The sequence below is a fragment of the Coffea arabica genome, chromosome 4c, assembly GCF_036785885.1.
Source record: "Coffea arabica cultivar ET-39 chromosome 4c, Coffea Arabica ET-39 HiFi, whole genome shotgun sequence".
Classification (NCBI taxonomy): Eukaryota; Viridiplantae; Streptophyta; class Magnoliopsida; order Gentianales; family Rubiaceae; genus Coffea; species Coffea arabica.
The window spans coordinates 39,629,655-39,651,000 of record NC_092316.1 but is presented as its reverse complement, the minus strand read 5'-3'; positions in this window follow the sequence as shown (position 1 = coordinate 39,651,000).

The following is a 21,346-nucleotide window of genomic DNA, read 5'->3' as shown; positions in this document are numbered from 1 at the left end:
TTCCCTTGCGGCTGCTCCCCTCCTTTCTTTATGTTGCTTTCTCAAAACCTCTCCCTTGTTGCGGCTGCCTTTTCTTTCACTATTTATACCAGGAACCCCCCTCCTAAACCCTTAGCACTCTTCTATATTTTTGCAGATAAGGGGCTGCCCCAATGCTCCTTTTGCAAGCTGCGGCAAAACGCAGCTTGCATGCCGCAGGACCTTCTTCTTTTTTTTTAACTATTAATACAAAAATTAATAAAATATAAATAATAATAATAACAAAATAACGAAATTGACAAAAACCAGGTAATAATAATAGTAATTAACACAATTTAAAATAACTAAACAAAGTGGCCATTTTCAATTTTTCCTACATTTTTCTCTTTTTTTTCATGATTTTTCTTTTTTTTCATTTTTTCATGATTTTTCCCTTTTCCTCTTTTTTTCATTCATTTTAAGAAATTCTATGCTAAAAACTTAAAAAATAAATAAATAAATAAAAATAAAACTAAAAACTAAAAATCGAATAAAACTAACACGACAAATAAAAAACTAAAAATAAACAGTAAATGAAATTACACCAAAAATTTGATGTCTACAGTTTGCCCCTCTTTGTCTGAGTTTTGAAAAAACTTGAGACAAAGAAGTAGACACCAAATACTTACCTGCATTATTTGGCTGCAAAAATGATTCCAACGAACAAGAATTCTAAAATGGGACTGACCCAAACATAAAATTAAAACACGGGACTGACCCGAACAGAAAATGTAAAATGGGATAGACCCGAACAGAAACGTAAATGGGATAGACCCACGGGATAGATTCGAACAGGAAATGAAAAATGGGATAGACCCACGGGATAGATTCGAACAGGAAATGAAAAATGGGATAGACCCACGGGATAGACCCGAACAGAAAATGTAAAATGGAATAGACCCAAACAGAAAATGTAAAATGGGATAGACCCACGGGATAGACCCGAACAGAAACTGTTAAAATGGGATAGACTTAGACAGAAATTTAAATGGGATAGACCCACGGGATAGACCTGAACAGAAAATGAAAAATGGGATAGACCCGGACAGAAATTTAAATGGGATAGACCCATGGGATAGACCCGAACAGAAACGTAAATGGGATAGACCCACGGGATAGACCCGAACAGAAAATGTAAAATGGGATAGACCCAGACAGAAATTTAAATGGGATAGACCCACGGGATAGACCCGAACAGAAAATGCAAACGGGATAGACCCGGACAGAAATTTAAATGGGATAGACCCGAACAGAAACGTAAATGGGATAGACCCACGGGATAGACCCGAACAGAAAATGTAAAATGGGATAGACCCAGACAGAAATTTAAATGGGATAGACCCACGGGATAGACTCGAACAGAAAATGCAAACGGGATAGAACCGGACAGAAATTTAAATGGGATAGACCCACGGGATAGACCCGAACAGAAAATGTAAAATGGGATAGACCCAAACAGAAATGTAAAAATGGGATAGACCCAAACAGAAATTTTAAATCATGGGACTGACCCGAATAAAACTTAAAATCATGGGACTGGCCCGAATAAAATATAAAATCATGGGACTGACCCGAATAAGCTTTTAATCATGGGACTGGCCCGAATAAGCTTTTAATCATAGGACTGACCCGAATAAGCTTTTTAATCATGGGACGCCCGAATAAGCTTTTAATCATGGGACTGACCCGAATAAGCTTTTAATCATGGGACGCCCGAATAAGCTTTTAATCATGGGACTGACCCGAATAAGCTTTAAGTCATGGGACTGGCCCGAATAAGCTTTTAATCATGGGACTGACCCGAATAAACTTTTAATCATGGGACGCTCACTAGTGGGACTGACCCACGGCTAGTGGCGGTGCCAAAAAGGAAATGCTCACTAGTGGGACTAACCCACGGCTAGTGGCTGAGTAAAAGGAAATGCTCACTAGTGGGACTAACCAACGGCTAGCGGCAGAATAAAAGGAAGTGCTCACTAGTGGGACTGACCCACGGCTAGTGGCAGAATAAAAAGAAGTGCTCACTAGTGGGACTAACCCTCGGCTAGTGGCAGAACGAAAATGAAATGCGCACTAGTGGGACTGACCCATGGCTAGTGGCTAAGTAAATGAAGAATGTGCACTAGTGGGACTGACCCACAGCTAGTGGCAGAACGGAAAAAAAATGCTCACTGGCGGGACCAACCCACGCTCCAGTGGCAATAAGATGCTTTTGACAATCGGACAGTGGGATCAAACCCGAGCCTGCCGTGATGAACTTGATTTGCTTTTTTGATTTTTTGATTGATTTTTTTTTTTGAGAGAATCTTTTCAAAAATAATTTGCCCCAAGTGTAGGGCCCTTTTCCCTTCTTTCTTCTCTTTCTTCGGCATCGGCCTTCCACATCACCAGATGCTCTTTCGTTGATTTCAATTATGAATACCTGCACGGGGGTTCATCAAAGTATGACATGCATTCAAATTTATTATTTGGAAAGAATAGCGTGATTGATTTGACATCCTCAAATGTATTACAAAAATTTTGCCCCAGTGTGGGCTATTTTGCAAAATCTCTCTCATGAAAATTTGCCCCAATGTGGGCCTATTTAATTGCAAAAAATTTGTTTTGAATGACTCTCTATTTATTTGAACAAAGTAAGCAATTGCTTTTCCTAACATATCATGTGAAGAAAATTGAATGTCTTGCTTAAACTCATATAACACATTTCATGATGAATTTCTCAAAATAACGCCAAATTACCAAAGATTTCCTCCCCACTTTAGCATCAATGCTTTGGGTAATGGGTCACCGTTCCTTGTTGGTTCATCTTTCAGGACCAATCAAGTGACTTTATTTTTGAAATGGCTAAGGAAATGGGAGGTCAGAATCTGTCTCATTTTTGCGCCCAAATCGTATCTAACCCATTCAATACCACATCTTAGTGAAAGCAAAGAGTTTGTCACCCTTATTTCTTAAGAAAACTTAGTCAACAGATAAGCTTTAAGTCTGCAACAAATGGGTAGGAACGATAGTTAAACATGCGAAAACTGGTTATACCCTTATGATCACAAATGATTGATGGATTTCTTATGAGCATAATACTCACTTTGGATTGTCATGAAGGAATAAGTCAACGATGGACTTTGTTAGCTTGTAATGTGGCTTGAAAACGATAGCTAAAGAATAAAACTTTCAAGGACATAGCACCGAAGATCGCATTTTCCCAAAATTACCCCTATTTTGAACTCGAAGATTCTGAACTTTGTTTGATCACTCAATAGGGACTTCACCATCGAATCCTTTGTATTTCATTTTTCCTTTTTGCTTTTCCGTTTTCTTTTCTTTGATCTGGTGGCTTTTCACATGGTGAGTAGCGTCAACCCCATACCTAAGCAATCCAAAAATACAGCTAAAATTTTCCGGCATCAGAAATTTTCTTGACAGGGCCATTGCAAAGAACAGAAGTCAGGACTTTCGGCTTTTGTAATGGGGTCAGGTGGGGTGTTTAGAAAAGTTAAGGCTTGAAGGCAAATTTTAAAAATGGTTTGAAGAATCTGAGATCGCATTGTTACACCAACCCTATTTTAGGGTTAAATCAGAATTTGCCTCAGTTTATGCTCAATTGAGGCTTTTCTCTTTCATTTTCTTTCTTTTTGATTTTTCGGCCTTCTGCCATTCTTTTGAACCTTCACAAAATTTGCCCCAGTTTACTTTTGAACTGAGGTTCTCTTTTCTTCTTTTGTCTTTTGATTTTGTGGCTTTTCACCTTTTCACTTCTTGAAATTTTTCTTTTCAACTCAAACTTGCCCCAGTGTGGGGGTTTGCGATTCTCAGGGGTTGCCAAATGAAGTATTTTATTCTGAAGGCTCAAAAGGGATAACTAGGGATAGAATGTTTGATTGGAAAAGAAGAGGGCCTGACTTTTATTCCGTTCCTTACATTAACTCTGAGAGGAAACTTTCATTAATGCGAAATTTCTGGCATGTATCTGAATTAATGGACTGAGGAAGACTCTCCATAAGTGGTTCGTCGGACAAAACCCTTCCTTCTCTTTTCCTCTTTTCTTCTCAAAATTTCCCCAATTCGCGGTTCCCTTTCCCCTTTTTTTTTCTTTTTTTTTTCAAAATTCCCCAATCTCCTTCCCCAAAGTGGGGTGCGATCATATGTGCACTTGAAAAGAACCACCAATTTTTTTTTAGCTCAAATGAGGATGCAAGGGATGATCAGTGTTTAGATTGTAGAAACGATGGCCAAAGCATCATTCTTACGCTCCATGACAACCAAAGTAGCGAATTGCTCAATGAAAATCCATTCCTTTTTTGCTATTTGAAAATCTTTCAATGTAGGGCAAAGATCTTTAAGGCTCTTATTTGAAACGAAATTATTCTTTCAAAGGCTCAAATGGGAGAGCAAATGATAAAATCTGTATGGATAGAGAGACGAATGCTCGAAGTTTCATCCCAAATTTCTAAAGCAAACAAGAGTAATGCACATTTTTGCTTCCACTTAGATGTGAATTGAATCCAATTAGACACCATGGACATTTTTCCAAGCAAAAGTTGCCCCAATTTGCAATTTTATCAATCAATGTGACTGATTTTATTTTGGGGTCAATAGAAGTGACAAAAATATGAATTGTTCAGTGAAAGAGAAAAGGTATCTCATTGGATCTTTTGAGTGACCTCTCTTATTTTTGAACACTTTTATTGTACAGCTCGGATCACCAATCGGGAGTAAGGATTTTAGAAAGCATACACTTGTGAATTTTCGGACTGGAGGTTGAGGAAATCTCAATTTGGTCATATTTTCTTAAAATTCATCATGAAATCTCCAATGAGCAAAAGAATGAAATGTACATGAATATACACAAAACGATAATTGTCTAAAAACTTTATTGTGGAAAAAAAATTTAAAACAAAATTTCTCGTTCAATTATAATATAAATGAAAAGAGAAAACTTTTAAAAAGCTTCCATATATACATTTTTCTTTTCTTTTGAAAAATGTATTAACAAATCAAAATGTTCCTTTAAAAAACAATTGCAAAATCTCTCAGAGACTTTAGCCTAGATCTTTCAGATGGATCTTTCATGTTTTGATTGTAGGATCTGCCCAAGAATCAAATAATACTTGTAACTTCCACACTTTATTACATCAAAAATTGCTATCAGATGTAGAAAAACATTTTCGCCTTATTGAAACATTTTCATGAATGCAGGGGAGGGGGAAAACAAAAGAAAAATACCCTGAGTTAGTAAGCAAGATTATAAAATCGGTATGCATGTCCTATGGGGAACCCTTTTATGCCAAGGGTAGGACTAGCATGAAAATGCAATCCTCTAAGGTAGGCACTTTACCTTACCTGATGGATCTGATCAACTCATTCAGTGAAAAATAATTTTGAAAGAATTTGGTCAATTGGAGTGACGAGAGATTTGTCAAAATGAAGACAACGTCCGAATAGATTGATCACCTTTAATTTGCAAAACGCACGGGTTTGACCTTGACGAACCTCCTATCGAAGAGATTGGAATTCATTGACAAATTTTCTCAATGAAGCATGAGTCAAAACCCCAACTGATCAAATAGTTGGATGCAATGGATGTTTTCCTCAAAATCGACTAGGTTTTCCATTTTGAAATTCGGCATTGAAATCCTAATTGGTCAAATGAAATTGACAATTTATTAAAAATCGACCGGATTACCCTAAAAAGGGAAACATGTCAAATGAATTGAATGAAATTTAATTTATCCAAAATTAATCAGATCACCCTAAAAAGTGTAAATTGATCAAATAGATTGAACGAAACTTGATTTATTCAAAATCGGCTCGGTTGCCCTAAAAATGGGTAAATTGGCCAAATGAATGAAATTGAATTAGTGATTTATTCAAAAATCGGCCGAATGACCCTAAAAGGGTAAATTGGTCAAATGAATTGACGATTTATTCAAAATCGACCAGGTGACCCTAAAAAGGGTAAATTGGTCAAATGAATTGATGATTTATTGAATGAATTGGCAAAATGGATTGGTTGAATTGTCCGGCCATTGGTTATTTCAAAATTATTGAGGTGCATTAGTCTATGACCTTCTAAAAATCAAATTTTGGCCTCAATTTATTTATCGTCTCAACAGGAGGAATCATTTGTGAATTTCTTCAAATTAATGTCCTTCACGCAAGGGATTTTTACCAATTTTTTATAAAATGGCCAAAAAGTGATTATTAGATGCTCATATTCCAAAGACCACTCTATGAAAATGATCGGATCCTACCTTACCTTGTGCACTACCCCTTTGGATGGTTCAAAATGTAAACGTGCAAGTCTCACTGGATTAAGTATCCGAGACACAAGGTGGCTTATTCCTAAACACGGGATTCCCTATGTGGCATTCCCTTTCTATGGCTTAATGCATGATACCATTTATTAAAGCGATGTAACTATGTGACAAATATAGCCTAAAGGACATGAATAATGCATCGGGGGGAAAAGGTCTAAAATGAAATGTATTTATTGAAAATTAAGTGTAATGACTAAAGTTTAAACATGTGAGCTATCTAGTGGGTAAGTCACTAAAAGAGTGCCAAAAAGGCCTCTTATTGCTAAGGCACATGAATGCAATCCAAGAAAACAAAAGAATGGTTAGTGCAATTGATAGTACACATAACATATTGGGAGCAATTAAGAAAAGAAATACAATAAAAGCCAATAAAAGGGGTGGAACCCCTTCCCTCGTGCCTAATGTGCTTAAAAGAGGGTGAGGCTGACTCTAACCTAGGAAAATTCTAACATGGATGCATGAGGCTGGGGTTCACTAATGCCACTAGACTCGATAAGGCTTAAAAGGTCCCCAAGTCTTCAGAACTAAAGGCAAAGGGTCATCACTCCCAAGGCCTTCGATCGGTGGCTCGAGTGATCCCTTAGGTAGCGCTATGGGCGCAGCGCACACCATCCGCCTACCCAAGGCGATCGATCCTAATCCTACAAGGCGGTGTGGGAAACGCCCACGAAAATAAAATAAAATGGGATAACAATAAATAAACGTGCACGTATGAAGTGCTCCCTATTTTGAGGGAAGGGGTTGAAAACCACGCGAGGCTCTAAAAGGTGACACACACCCCCCCCAAATGCAATGCAAGCGCGAGATAAGTAAGTAAACATACATCCAATCAACCAATCATACATTCGTGAGCGAGGGAGTAATTTGAGACGCGAGTGATGCAAAATCCGAAAAAAGGAAAAAAATGCAACCCTAAAACACCCAAATGTGATATATGAAAAGGTTAAAAGAAGAAAAAGGTTGATTAAATCAAATTTGCTCGGACTCTCGAATGTCCCCAGTGGAGCCGCCAATTGTCGCGCCCCATTTTTGATGAAATAAATAAATGGTTTAAAAAAATGTATTTTTGATTGGAAAATGAATTGTGATTTAAAAGAAAAATGGGTCTAAATGGGGTTTTGAGAATGCGACGATTTGACCCAAAATGTAGTTTAAAAAGGGTTTTTTGAAATCAAAATCGGAGTCGCCACTTGGTAATGAGTTAAGGTGTACCAAGTCACCTAAAAATGAATTTTTAAAGAAAAATAGGAAAAAGTAGTACGAAACCCCTTTTAAACGACTCCTAGTCCACGTAAACCAAAGAAAAAGGTTCGGGAGTCACATTTGACAAAGGGGAAGGCAAGGATAAAATCCAAGGCACCCCTTTGACCTAGCCAAGGCTAGTTGCATGATTTAATCAAAGATTTTCTTGTTTTAACCAAAGAATTTATTACATTTGGATGCACTACATGAATGCAAACCCTAGACCTAGGGGTATTGGGGGAAATTTCTCTTCAAAGGTTGAGTGGTGCCAATCACATTAATTGTGAAGCCCAATAACGATCCTTTGAAGAAGTCACGAATAATGCGAGTGGGATGCAAATGAATGGAATGCATGTATGCAATGTGAGGACATGAGTTTGAAAAAGTAATAATAAAAAAAACAATAAATATGTAAATGAAAATGTGCACGTGAGTGGGCAAGGTACGGTATGTGAAATGATAATATGAAGTGCATGTGTGCAAGTGATGATAAAAGTGTTCGTGTGCAAGTGAAGAAACATAAAGGTGCACGTGTGCAAAATGGGAGGAAAAATGAAAGTGTGATGAGGGTATAAAATTGTAGAGTGGATTTAAAAATGCACGAGCCTAGGGAATTCATGCATATTGGGTATGGAGAGACCTAAATCGTGACTCAATTTGCCCTTTTATAGAGGGAATACAAGCGTGCTAAGGCTTAGAAAAAGCCACACTCGTCTATATCCCATATTTAAGGGGACTCTCAAGCAAATGAACCCTATAACTAGCATGAAATGCAAAAATCCTAAAATGGAGGGAAAAGGGTTCGGGGGCATGCAAAATGATAAAACTAAAAAGAATGCATGACATGTAATGAACATGCAAACATGTACTAACGAGGGGAAATCCCTAAGGGTCTAGCGTTGGACTAGCCCATTCTATGAATTCTGACTAGCGTTGGACTAGTGGAAACATACATTCATCCATCACATTCATTCAGGCTATGGAAAACGAGTAGACATGCCAAACACTCATGAACACATAGCACATAACATTTAGCATGCTCGACTAGATGCAAGGCCCTAACAAAGCGAGTAACACGTCGCACGTAAGCATGCACAACACATAAGGTAATTAAGGCCCTAACTATTACATTATTGGGGGAGAAGGCCTACTACAATCTAAAAAGGGGGAATAAGATGGAATAAAACAACTAAATCCCTAACTATTACAAGCCAAGAGGTGTACACATACCCCATAAAGAATAACTTAAATAAAAAGCAAAAGTAAATGAAGTAAATGAAAGGAATTAAAGAAAAACAAGGGAAGCAAGTAGACATGCAATTTTCACGTAGCACGTTGGATCACATAAGAGAGACAAAAAAGATAAAAGAAGTTATACCTCCCTTGGAATGGTGCCCAAGTGAAAGAAAAAATAGCTTATTTATCCTCCAAAATAAAAGAAATGGTCAAGGTACCAATTTATTTGTGAAAATTAAAGAAAACATGCAAACACGGGCTCACATGGTCATAAAGCTCTTAAATTCATGCATGAAGTGCAATTTAAACAAAGCAAGGTGGCTAATTGGAATCAAACAAAATGACGTTGCAAAAATTAAAACTACCAAGGACCAACTTGCAAAGATTAATCAACCATTCAAGTCCAATCAAAACATTTAAAAACTTCAAAGGTCCCAAAAATAATAAAAGAGCCAAGCAATGATTGAAATGCAAATACCTTAGGACCTAATTGCAAGGAATCAGCCCATAATTTGGCCTTAATGCAACAAAAGTGAATTAGAGGGGTTAAAGTGCAAATTTTCAAGATTAGCTCATGCATGCATACGAGGAAACTTAAGATTCTGCAACTAAAAACTAATAAAACAAAGGCTGCTCCCTTTTGTTTCCAAAACTTCAGCAATTTTCAGCAGCAAATACACCCATTTCATCATACAAACAAATTCATCAAACCAGAAATTATTGACCCAAATTAAAACATGAAATTTTGTTTGCAGGATTAAGATGGCAAATCTGGTTTTGATCGACAACAAAAGAAAGGAAGGAAACTGCAGCAAAAATTTCCTTTCGGCAACCACAGACCAAACAAAAATGCTGGCCTCTATTCCAAAGCTCCCAAACACTCTCACGACATCTCAAACAAACGGCAAACAAGTCAATCAATTTAAACGAAACAAAACCTCAGCAATCCAAGGATGGAGACAGAATCTGCCCATGCTGCTGCAACAAGCTGAGAGCTTCAAGCTTAGCTTGTTGTAGCAGAAATTTATGCATAAACTCAGGCGCAATGCAAACATGAGAGCAGGCCACAGGAATATCAAAGATTCCTCCTATTTTCCAACCTAAAACCTTTATATTCAAGCACCAGAAACTCATACGAATGATAACAAAATTTCCAGGTCAAGAACATGCCCGACAGTAGCAAACAAAAATAACAAGATGAAGGAAGAAATAGACATGCATAACCCCAGGATCCTAATCAGATTTATTAGTGCATCTTATCTTTCCTCATGGCATCGCAACACTGAGTAGATCAAATTCATCAAACCCCAGACTACATCATCAGTTGAAAAGCAAAGTCCTATAATAACCTCTGGCCAAATCATAACCCAGCAATGGTTCGGCAGTCACACACAGGATGGAGTCCAACCTTTACAATGAAATGCTTTAAAACAGCAGAAATAAGGGTTATGAATACCTGGAAATGTCTGTGAAATTGACCCTTATCCCATACAAAATGTGTCACGGTGGGGGTGCAGCAGGGACTTCGTGAATTGGGGCTGCAGTGGTGGTAATGGTGGTGGAGTTAGCTCAATTTCTGGTTCAGTTCCTCCTTTCTCTCACCCAGAATCTTCCAGTTGTTATTCCCTCTCCAAAGCTCACGACTTTTCTGGTTTCTCTCCTTTGTTTTCTTACTCCACCGGCCGACCAGCCCCCCTGCTTTCTTCCTCACGGTGGTTCCTCCCCGTTTTATGTTTATGCAGCCGCCAATCTTCCTGAAGCTCTTCCTTTTTTCCGTTTTCTTCTCAGCCCGATAGCCCTTTTCTTCCTTTTCTTTCTTCAGCCAACCCCCCCTACTCTCTCTCGATCTCAACTCTCAGCCGTCAACTTCAATCTTTCTTCCCACCTTTTCTTCTTTTTCCAGCCCAGCCGTCACTAGCCTCTTTCTTTTCGTCCCAGAAACTCTATCTCTCCCTCTCTGGTTTCTGTTTTCATTTCCCTTTTCAAACAGCCGCCTCTCTCTCCCCCTTGTTTTTCCCTGGTTTTTCCACTTTTCATCAACCCAGCCGTCATCACCCCAAGTCCCCCGTAGCTTTCCTTTTTCTGTTTTTTCCCTACTCAGCCCCCTTTCCTTTTCCTCTCAACCGATGGCTAACTCCCCTCTCGGCTCCCTCTCTTTTACTCTCTCTCAGCCTTTCTTTCACTCAGCCGCCAACTCTAGCTCCTTCCCTTGCGGCTGCTCCCCTCCTTTCTTTATGTTGCTTTCTCAAAACCTCTCCCTTTTTGCGGCTGCCTTTTCTTTTACTATTTATACCAGGAACCCCCCTCCTAAACCCTTAGCACTCTTCTATATTTTTGCAGATAAGGGGCTGCCCCAATGCTCCTTTTGCAAGCTGCGGCAAAACGCAGCTTGCATGCCGCAGGACCTTCTTCTTTTTTTTTAACTATTAATACAAAAATTAATAAAATATAAATAATAATAATAACGAAATTGACAAAAACCAGGTAATAATAATAGTAATGAACACAATTTAAAATAACTAAACAAAGTGGCTATTTTCAATTTTTCCTACATTTTTCTCTCTTTTTTTTCATGATTTTTCTTTTTTTTCATTTTTTCATGATTTTACCCTTTTCCTCTTTTTTTTCATTCATTTTAAGAAATTCTATGCTAAAAACTTAAAAAATAAATAAATAAATAAAAATAAAACTAAAAACAAAAAACTAAAAATCGAATAAAACTAACACGACAAATAAAAAACTAAAAATAAACAGTAAATGAAATTACACCAAAAATTTGGTGTCTACACTTATACGTCAAGTTCCTTGGTTACGTTCACCTCTGTTTTCCAATCCTAGGGCAACGAGTGAAATCATTAATAATCTAGGTTCATTTCCAACCCAAATGTAGGTTCAATAGGTGACCAAGTGAGTGGTTAAATTGACTCAATTCACCATGCAAGTTAGGCCCAAAATGCAGAAAAAGGTCATAAGAAAACAAGTTTGATAAGTGCAAGAATGTTGAGCAAAAGAAAAATCTCATTCAAGTTCAAAGTAGTCTTCGCGGGTAAAACAGTCGCGCCTGCGCAGTCTCAGGAAAATGGTCATATCTCACTGTAGGAAAGTCAGAATCATGTGTTGTTGGTGGCGTTGGAAACTAGACTCAAAGGGTTTTCGAACAGTATAAAATTCAAACTCTAGTTCCTCTCCTATCAATACCAGTGATTCAGGGAAGTTGGCTGATTTTCAGTTCTGATCAGCTTGGAACCCTAACAAAGTCACTCTATCTCTTCTTGCCAACTTCACTTGTTTTAGCTCAAATTCATCCAATTCACTCTCCTAGTGTTCATATGCAGGGGATCAAGTTAACTAGCACCATTGGAGTTTAAAACGCAACACACAAAATGATTAAATGAACCAAAACAGTCTATCCAACAAAAAGAACCAAAACAGTCCACTACTTGCCCAAAAACAACCACTTTACTTGCTTCATTTCCATTTCAACTCACACCAAAGCTTAAACCAAAGTTTAGCCAAGTTTCTTAGGCTTAATTAAGGTGCAAAAAGCCACAAAAGTCAAGGAGAAACCTCCCCTCCAAGGCCAGTTAGCCAAGAGAAACAAAACAGTCCACTAGTTCACATGCAACTCCAACTTCCATCACTTCCTTGCCAACATTCCAACATGTTAATACATCAAGAAAACCATAAACAAAGCTTAAACAATTAATCAAACATGTGGCATGCTAACCAACCAACCCTACTACCACTTGTTTAGTTCAAGAAATTTAACCACAAATAACATCCATACGACTCCTAGTTTGCCATCAAAACCTCAAATAGTTAATATAACACAAGAAAGTTAGGATTTAAGAATCTTATACCTCTCTTAAGTGAAGTTTGAATCACCACAAAAACCACCAAAATCAAAGCTCCAAGCTTGAATCACACACTAGAGTTGAAGGTTGTTCACTCAACTAACTCAAGTCTTTCACTTTTGATTTTTGCTCAAGATCAAGCCAGGGTTTAAAAAGCATGAAAATGGAGTTTTCTTCTCTTCTCTTGGAAGCTAAGAGGGCCGGCCATATGAGGAGAAAAATGGAGCCAAGAATGGTTTAAATTTCCTCTAATTCATTGGTCAAATAAGTTGGATGGTTGGGGCTTTGCCACATGGCTCAATCTTGGCCATTCTCCCTCTAATCTTTGCCAAATAAAGTCCTTTTGTGTGATTGGTTGGCTAATAAATATCTCTCCTAAGTGGGTTTGCACCACATATAAAGTCATAGGAAACACAACTAAGTCATTGGATGACAAAACAAAACAAACAAACAAGAGGAAGAGAGAGAGAGTTGGAGCCGTGAAAGGGAGAAGAAGAAACCAAGGGGAATTTTGCTATGTTCAACCAAATTTCTTCCATAGATTTTCATCTTGAGGCATAAAGAGTCCATCTTGGAGCTAGCTTGAGTTTCTTAGCCATCATACAACCTTCATCTTGAGGTAAGAAAGCTTCTATACAAAGTTAAAGGTGGTTGATGATACTTGAAATGGGGGAAATGATGATAATAGTTGTTAGTTGTCATTGATTATGGTTTTACTTGTGTTTATCACTTGTTTTTATGGAGTAATTTGGTTAAATTTGGACCTTGATGATTCGGCCATAGGAGCCCTAATTAGGGTTTCATGCTAAACAAGTTAATTAGCTCTAATTTTGTGCTATGAAGATTGTAATGGTTGTGTTTGATGATTTGTTTTATTTGTTTGGTGAGTGGATGGTAAAAACTGATTTGGATTATGAAACCCTAGGTTTCCTTAAGTTAGTTCAGCTTGGCTAATGTTTACTTAGTTAGGGTTTGGTTAGTAAGTTGTTAGATTAAGTTTGGTTATGCAAATAAAGTTAGTTTAAGGATCATGGTTAGTTTTGGCAATTTTGTAGTGGCTTGGAGGGAAAACTTCGGACCATTTGTAGGTCATTTAGAAGTTAGTATATGTGTGCTTAGTTGGTATGAATTTGGTTGGAAACCTTGCATAAGAACCATAGAAATGAACCATGCGTTTGCGACATTTGAAACTGGCAAAACGGGTAACCAGGGCAGTTCAGCATCTGAACTTTGGCTCCATTTTTCTTGATGTTACGTACGGATTCTGTGACGGCCCCACCTCCCCTAGGCCGTACCCCAGGGTTCGGCGGGTCGCCTGCCCAACTCTCGCCGGGACTCAATCCCTCATTACAGTCCTTAAATGAAATTGGAATAAATCACAAGAATAAATAGGGCAACAATCCAAAACTTAAAACGGAACTTATATACATTGACATCCCAAAAGGGAGTATAAAGATCGAATATACAAAGGTTCTCAACTCTTCATATGTCCAGCCCGTGCCAAGCACTAGGCGAGAACCACTACAAAAGAAACAAAAGAAACAAAAGAACTTGACTGGCTAGTCTATGCTCTCATCCTGCTCGCCGTCCCCTGTTAAGGAAAATAAAACTAAAGGGGTGACCTAAAAGCTCAGTGAGGTTCCGAACACATAATCAAACAATCAATTCAAGACATTAAACATGGAGTATCAATAATTCAAGAAACATTTACAATGGAAAGCGATAGTAACACATTCATTAAAAGGATACGGGCTCACAAGGAGCAATTTGTTTGTTTGTTCGTTCGTTCTCCTGACATTTCCCCTTATTCCTCCAATCGTTTGAAAATATATTTTTGTAAATAAAATCCCTCGTTTGTTCTTTCGTTCGTTCGTTCACCCCCTTTCCGGCCGTTGGCCAGGCTCCACCCATCTGGTCATTGTCCGGACTACAAGGTAATACTCGAGTATACCAAATTCACCCAAGGTCACCATATCGCCCGACCGAGTCCGCTTCTAGCTCGAGTCGATCGGTAACGAAGGGTAGGGCCCAATTCAGCCAAAAGGCTTACATCATGCGCAACTAATGTATCAACCATTAAATCATTGAAAATCTCACGTTTCATTTACGTCGAACGTGATAAAGTACACACTCGCCCAGAAAATTCGTTTTGGAAATTATTGAAAACACTTAACACATCTTTAAACAACAACAACAAGTCATGAAGTCAAGGAGAATATAACAAACAAGGAACACTCACCTATGTATGCAAAACAACTTGCAAAATATCCTTCCAAATATTATCCTTAGTCACCGAGAAAACCTAAAATTAACGAGAAAGAATATTACAGCTCATCTAGCACAAACAATTAGGTGAAATCAAAGAAACTCGCCAATTGATGAGTAGATCATAATAAAAGACTTTAAAGTGAAACGAGGACATTTGGACCCGTAGACAAAATAATTAGGGTTTCATAGACCAAATGTAAAACCAAACTCAAAAGGATTATAAATTTTCCAATGGAAACAATTGAACCAAAGACAAGTCGGAATCCAACTAGATAGGCTAAGAAATACTGTTTTTGAAATCGTTTATATGGTTCAAAATCATCTCATATTCAAGTAGATATTATAAAGTAAAGGTCTTAATGAAATTCATGTAAAAGGAGGACAAAGTGCCCAAGAAAACCCTAAACCACTTCTCTTTATTTGGTAAGAGTAAGTAAACATTTGGAGTTTCCAATTGAAGAAGGACCATGTTTTAAGATGGAAAAACGGTCATAGTATTTGCCAAATGAAAATATACAAGTTCAAATAGAAAATTAGTCCTCGAGCGAAAATTTGGGCAGCACGCCCTTTGTATTTACCTATTTTCCAGCCATTCATGGCTTCATTGTTTTCCTCAATCAATCCCAACATTACACACAACATAAACAGTCACTCAATATGCTCAAGACAATACAAGGACAAAAATTAAGCTAACAACAAGTGCGGAAACGAAGTTTACAAAAGACAGTTTTGACGGATTTTTGCGGAATGGGAACATCTGAGGCTACGCTTATCGGATTGAGGTGAAACTTATACCATTTCGAAGCTAAGATAGGGGGCTACAAGATTGAAGAAGGCCACTCAGTCGAGTTTGCAATGTATCTAGGTCAAATTTACCAAAACAACTCCAGATTTTCCAGTTCAAAGTTCACTGTGGCAGTCCTAACTCCTTCAGTCATATCTCAGAATATACAACTCCAATTCAAGTGATTCCAAAGCCATTTGAAAGCTAAGATAAAGGCTATAAGTCTTAAGAAGACATTTACAACCAAATCAGTAATATTCCTGGTCAAAACAGCCAATTACAGAAGATGATTAGCATGTTCGGGTAGAAACAGGGCAGCAGGGGTATTTCGGTCTTTTCACAAGCTACGATGCTCCGATTGAGCTGAAATTTTGTAGGCTACTATAAAACATCATTCTCTACAACTTTTATGTTTTAACCCAAGGCTAATTCGGTATATAACATACTCAAACAGAAACGGGCAGAATTGAGGAAACTAGAAACCCTAATCTGAAATTCATGCATTCAAGTGCTAATCTTCCACAAAACAACATCTAAAACAACTAAAAACCACTAATTACCAATTAATTGAAGTAATAGGAAGTTCTTGGCAAAATACCTTGGAAACTCAAGACAAAAATGGTAGCTTAGACTTTCCTCCTCCAAAACAACTCCACCAAAACCTTTAAGCTTCCTAGTTGAGCATTTGTATGGTGTAGTTTGTGATTTGGGTGGTTGAAACTCAAGATTTGAGCAAGAATTGAGGCTAGAAAATGAAGAAATTTCCTCTCTTGTTTTGCTCCTCAAATGGGTCAGCCAAGACAAGAAAAAATGGAGGAAAATTGGGTTAAAAATTGGTTTTTAGTAAAGGTAAAAGTTAGGTCAAAGTCCAAGAGTGAATTGGATGGTGACACTTGTCACCTTTTGGTTTATAGCTATCCCTTTGTCTCTCCAAGATTAATCCAACTAAGTAACCTCTAATTATCTCTTAACACCTTGTAAAATAAACCCTGTATACAAAACTTAACCTAATTGGCCGAATTTCACAGAACTTTCCGCGCTAGTGGGTCCCACGTCCGATATACGCTCTTAATTTCTTAAAAACTAACCGATACTAGAAAAATAACTTAAAACCCCTATTTGCTCATAAAAATTATCTAGACAATTTTCCGAATAAAGAAAATGCATAAAAGGCGTACAAATAAATAAAATAAAGCCTAGAAAATAAGAAAATTTACGGGTTCTCACAGATTCAGGGTTTGCCCAAAACATGAAAGTTTTAGCCCATTAAGTCCTTGTTGTGTCTGCAAGATTTCAGCCCAATCCGATCAGTAGATCCTGAGTTATGGCCAAAACCTTCACTTCTGTTCTAAACCCAGGATTTTGCTACGTTTCTGGGTTTTGCCTCTGACCATGTTTTGTCCGTCTTGATAACGTGAGAACTGGGTGTTGATCCCTTCATAAGAAATGTAGATCTTGGTCTTAGCTTCGGAACGGTATAAAGTGCATCCAAATCCGAGTTCCGTGGCTCTAGTTATGACCAAAACAAGATCGGTTGTCAGAACTGCCTTCGAATTTGGACAGTTCTGACAGGAACTTTGAACCCCTTTTCCCCATGCTCTGTATTGATTCAGGTTTTGTCCAAAATATAAAAGTTTTACCTTATGACATAGCTTTCTAACACCTTTGGAATGTCTTGATTTGGATTTGTGAGCTGGGAGTTATGGTCCAGGAAACAGACCCTGTCTGTCATCCTAAAATGCAAACTTCTGGTACTATTTTCCATGATTTCGACCTGCTTTCATTCAGATCTGGGCTGAGATGTCTAAATAAAAGTTTTAGTCCTTCCTCGTAGCTTCAAAATGGTGTCTCACCCACCTTGATCTGACATTCCTAGCCTAACTTTTGATCAAAACGGTTTCGGATGGCAAATCTGGCCGTTTCCGTTTCCGTGTCCGTCTCCATTTCCGTGTGCCGTTTCCGCACTTGCATGTGCCAATTTTGCCGTTTTACTTGAGTTATGCATGTTAGTGGCTGTTTGTGATATATTATGATGCAATCTTCTATTTCAGACGGTGACGGGCTAGACGGTGCCGGTGGGGCCTACTAGCTGTATACGTGACGTGATCCTTGCCTTTTTGCTATACGTACCTTTGGTGTAAGTATTCAGGCCGTTTATGTGTATAAACTGCTTTTCTGTTTTGATGTGAATAAAAGGGGGACTTAGGCGAGAGTGTACTTTATCACACTCGAGCTAAACCCTAGTTTGTACCTATGTTTCTTCATGAGATGTGTATACATGAACTCTCTTGGTGCTGAACCCCTTGAGCTTGGAGCTCGGGGTGACTTTCATGAATTTGTGAAATCCGATGAAGTTGTGGGCCCGATTTCAAGACCTAAACGGACTATTCGAGCCGGCCAGGGCTTGGTCGAAACTAGTCCAACCTAGTCTTGAGGTCACCAAGTTCGTAAGTTCCAGTTGTGTACCAAGTTTGTGACCCGAGCTTGTGACTCAAGCTCAAGTTTGTGATTTCGTTCGCTCGAGCAAGTTTGTGAGGTGACTGGCCAGTGAGAGTGATAAGGTGTTAGGTGGGAGTACAAGTGGAGTTCTACGGACCCTTATATGTGGTCGACGGAGTGTCGGCAGGAGGTCACGCCTGGCGAACAACTTGGCTTTGGAGCCAACCTGTATCCTTACTTGTGTGTTGTTATTTATATCATTTGATTTGACATTTTATGACCTAACTGTTTCTTTTAATGTGAAATTTATGTGTTTACCCCTGTTTACTTACTAAGTTTTTAGCTTACCCCTTTTTCTTTGTTTTCCTTAACAGGGGCCGGCACGGGAAAAACTTTTGGCACTAGCACTAGTATAGCAAGGCTTAGTTTGTATAGTTGATCAACTAAGATGTTCCTTTTTGTTTTGGTGGTTTATATAAGGACCCACCTTAGGGTCCACTTTCTGCTGGTTGTTATTATAATGTAACATTGTAACGACCCCACCTCCCCCTAAGGCGTACCAGAGGGTTCGGCAGGCCGCCTGCCCAACTCTCGCCGGGACTCAGTCGTTCTTTAATCAAATCCAGAACAAATCACAAGAATAAATAGGGCAGCAATCCAAACTTAAAAGGGAACTTATATACATTGCTATCTCAAAAGGAAGTACAACCATCAAATGTACAAAGGTTCTCACTTCACCATACAACTAGCCCGTGCCAAGCACTAGGGCGAGAACCATTACAAAAGAAACAAAAGACCTAGACTAGGCTAGTCTATGCTCTCATCCTGTTCGCCGTCCCCTGTTAAGGAAAACAAAACTAAAGGGGTGAGCTAAAAGCTCAGTGAGGTTCCAAACAGATAATCAAACAATCAAACAATCAATTCAATACATTAAACATGGAGTATCAATAATTCAAGAAACATTTACAATGGAAAGCAATAGTAACATTCATTAAAAGGATACGGCTCACAAGGAGCAATTCGTTCATTCGTTCATCCGTTCTCCTGACATTTCCCCTTATTCCTCCAATCATTTGAAAATGCATTTTTCGTTTATCAATAAACCCTCGTTCGTTCGTTCGTTCGTTCGTTCGTTCATCCATTCATTCACCCCCGTCCTGGCCGTTGGCCAGTCTCCACCAACCTACAGGGTAATACTCGAGTATACCAAACGTTCACCCAAGTCCCTAATTGCCCGACCGAGTCCGCTTCTGGCTCGAGACGACCGGTAACAAGGGGCAATGGCCAGTTCAGGCCAAAAGGCTTACATTCATGCGCAAGTAACATTTCAATCATTAAATCCTTGAAAATTGCACAGTTATTTAGGTCAAGTGCGATAAAGTACACACTCGCCTAGAAAGCTCGTTTTGGAAATCATTAAAAGCAATTAACACATTAGCAAATGATAACAACAAGCCATAAAGTCAAATAAGGAACACTCACCTAGATATGCAAAATAACGTGCAAAATATCCTTCCGGATATTACCCTTAGTCACCAATGAAACCTAAGGTTGAACAAGAGAACATATTACAGTTTATCGAGCAAAACATTTAAGGGAAACAAAGAAACCCGACTAATTAGGAGTAAAACGTGTAAAGATGACTTTCAAGTAAGAAGAGGGTTGTTTGAACCCCAGGATGAAAAATCATGTTTTAAAATGGAAAACCGGTCATGGTATTGGCCAAACAAAAGTATACAAGTTCAAATAGAAAGCTAGCTCTTGAGCGAAAATTTGGGCAGCACGCCCTTTGTGTTTACCTAATTTTCCAGCCATTTTGGCTTCATTATTTTTCCTCAACCACAACCCAACATCACACATAAGCAATTCAAGTCAAGAGCCGTTCCATAGGCTCACAATATCATAAGAATAAGAATTACAACAATCACAAGTGCAGAAATTCAACTTAGCACAAGACAGATTTGATGTACGAATGCGGAAATAACATATCCGAAGCTACGCTTATCGGATTGAGACGAAACCTATGCTGTTTCGAATTTAAGACACAGAGCTACAACATTCATGAGGGTCACTTAGTCCAGTTCCTAATGTAACTTAGTCAAATTCTCAAATTACTAAACCAGAAACCAATTCGTCGGCTGTTTAAATGCAGAACACTGTAATGGACATATCTCAGAGTACACAAGTCCGAATCAGGTGTTCTTAGAGGCATTTGAAAGCTAATTCAGAATACTACAACTTTCATGTTTTGGTAAAAAGATAAATCAGAATGGATCCTAGTCGAAAAACGTGATAAACTGGACTTAACTGATCACACGGACTGCTTGGGAAATACTTAAAACAGTAAGGGTATTTTGGACTTTTCATGTCCTACGTTGCTCCGATTGAGCTAAAATTTTGTAGGAACCTATAAAATACCATTCTATACAACTTTCCTTCTTTGACCTAAGGCCAATTCGGCCTCTAACATAGGGATTCAAATTCGGACAGAATGTTGGGAAAAATTTCCAGATTCTGGAATTTCTAGTTTTTAGTGGAACTTTCCTTAATTTCTTGGTCTAATCACTACCAAAGCCTCTCTTATAACCTTAATTTCAACATATATACTTCATACAACAAATTGGGCAGAAATTCATCAAGCCCTAGTTCATCATATAAATTGGAGAAAACTTCCAAAACAAGATAATATCCATGATTCCACCACAAAATCAAGTTGCTAAGCTTAATTTAACAAGATTGAAAGTAAAACTTGGAGAGATAAGCTTTCTTACCTTGACTAGAGTTCACTAAGAGTAGCCCAAGCTTTTTCTTTCAAAAATCACACCACAAGTCACTAACTAATCACTCAAGAACAAGTTTAATCGGTTTGTTTTGTTTGATTTCTCACTTGGTTGTTGGATTGAAGATGAAATGGAATGTTTTCCCTTGTTGTTTTTCTTCTTGCTCCTCTCGGCCAGCAGCAACAAAATGAAGAAGAAAGTTGCTAAGTTTTGGTGTTTAAATAGATGGTCTTGGTCTTAATTAAGAAGCTCTATGGTGGCGACAAGTGTCGCCACCACCACCTTTCTTTTTTTCTCTTTCTTTCCTTGTCATTTTAGACACTAATTTTCGGTCAACCTTGCTGCCAAGAGAGAAGATATTTTGCTCAAGTTCAATAAATTTGTTTGGTGAGAAAAATGGTGGTCAAG